The sequence below is a fragment of the Halyomorpha halys genome, unplaced genomic scaffold, assembly GCF_000696795.3.
Source record: "Halyomorpha halys isolate HHAL.00 unplaced genomic scaffold, Hhal_1.1 Scaffold2304.1, whole genome shotgun sequence".
NCBI lineage: Eukaryota > Metazoa > Arthropoda > Insecta > Hemiptera > Pentatomidae > Halyomorpha > Halyomorpha halys.
In genome coordinates this window covers 80697-83108 of record NW_027114422.1, presented here as the reverse complement: position 1 = coordinate 83108, position 2412 = coordinate 80697, and positions in this window count along the sequence as shown.

Below are 2412 nucleotides of genomic sequence, written 5' to 3'. Positions count from 1 at the left end.
TCAGTCGCCCCGTCAACATCGTCGCCAATGTGCACTCGCCCAGTCGAGTAGCCTATGTACTATTCGCCAGACCTTTCTGGATGAGATCATCGGAGCTGTTCGCTGAGTGGGCCCACCTACGTCAAGAACAGAATTTCGTCTCCGACCTTTTCGGCACGAACTACAGGACCCCGACCCATCGGAGTTCATCAGTTGTAATTAGCCATTTTTTTTTTGTAATTTGTTTTCATAGGGAGTATTTTTTTTTGTTATTAGAAGGTTTCTTTGTTTTCAATTTAATTTATGTATAATTTATGTATTCAATTTAATTTACGAATAAATGTTTTATCCGAGCCAGCGTTTATTTATTTTTTTTTTAGTTAAGCTTTCCAACAAGGAGACTATGTCGAATTGAGGTGGTTTAACAGTTGTAAAAACTCACAAGCTCCCTGAAATAAATGCTAAATACATAATTAAACCTAAGAATAAAATTTTTAAAAATTACAATTTAAATGAACAAGTTAAAATGAAAAAAACAATCTTAAAACAAGAACAATAAATAGAATAAATAACTAAATTTTCTGTAATTTAATCTCATAGTGATTAACAATATCAGAACACTCCAGTTTTTAAATTGTCATTGCTGGAAGTTTTAATTCCTCAATATGGATAGTTCTCCTCATTTTGGGTTCTCTGATAGTTTTTATTGTAACAGTATTGTGTTCCCTTATAATTATCACCCTGAGTTAACCCTCATATCACTGTATCTCTTTACCCCTGTTGGACTCCAATTTTCTATATACTATCGTCCCCAATTTTGTCTGTGACCTTTAAATTCTCCCATGCCACCCTCCTGATTTTTGCTTTTGCCATTCTTCCCCATGCCATCTCCCATAACTTTCTTCGAGCAACATAGTTGTTTTGTATCTCCTCACCGTCTACTGCTGTCCTGCCAGTGTTCTCAAAGCTCAAAGAGGATCTCAAATGGTAAAATCCTGTAATAGTGGGTACCGAATGATTATATGCCGCTATAGACTTAGGCATTGCTACATCCGGTTTCAATCCCTTGTCAATCTGATATAAGCAAAGATGGTCACTTAAGGTGCCATGAAGCCGCTCTATGCCTCCTCTACTCTTTGGTTGTCCTGGTGTGTTGAGGTGCCATGTCACATCAAGGTCCTTCATTTAAGTTTGAATCCCGGCAATGTCGAATTCTCTACCTTCGTACGATGCCATGGACTCCAGAATTCCATAGAATTGGAACCACAATCAGAGAGCTATCAACACTGATTCAGACGACTTTTCCTGCATCTGGTGAGCCATTGCCGCCTTGCTAAAGATATTAATCATAGTTATCTATATATATCCTCTCCAGGTGAAAGTATCGAACTGCAGATCGCTGAGCGGTGAATCTGGGGTATGTGTCTCTCCTTGTCTTCCATTTGGTAGGTTTCTGTCACATTTCATGCTCAGACAAACTTCGCAATTTCCTACAACTTCTGTGATTGTCTTCTTCATCCCCCACCAAAAGTACTTTCTCTGCAACACTTGTAGTTCCCCCGAGATTCTATGGTGATTTGTTTTGCCTTTATGATATGCTACAATCACCACCCTCTGGCGTTCATCCTCCCGAAAGGTTTCCACCATCAGCTTGCATCGGGTGGATGTTCTGTCCATTCCTATGTGTTCTTCACGCCTGACTGTTGTTGTGATATTGCTCCTCCCATACTTGCTACACTCAACTTTGAGCAATCCAGTGGTCCTCGTTTCCATACAATCTGTCGCATATTGTTGTTTATTATGTCCTCCAGTTCCTCCATATCTACTGGTATTCCTTCCTCCGAGCTCTTGTTAGACAAATATTCTTCCCTATCATCTTCTTACACCACATTTTCTGCTTCTTCCTTTCCCAGTGTCCACTGGTCCACCGCAGGAATCTCCTGGATGGTTTCCCGGTCTCTTCTTCTACTGCATTTACTGTTATTGCTAGAGATAACCAATCAGCTACCACATTTTATATGTGATATCCGTATTGACTATCCTAATAACTCCTTCCAACTTGTAATCCTGGCCGAAGACTCCTTCAACTTTCCCACCCATTGCAGGGTCAACCTGATATAGTCGAAGATGGTCACTCAATGTGCCATGAAGCCGCTCTATGCCTCCTCTACTTTTAGGGTGCCCTGGTGTGTTGAGATGCCATATTATGTCAAGGTCCTTCATTTCATTTCGTATCATGGCATTGTCGAATTCTCTGCCTGAATCTGAAGAGATGCGCTACGGAACTCCGTAAAACTGAAACCACATTCAGAGAGCTGCCAGCACTGCTTCCAACGACTTTTCCTGAACCTGGTGTACCATTGCCACCTTACTGAAGAGATCAATTATGGTTATCCATTTAAATCCTCTCCACGTGAAAGTGTCAACCTGTAA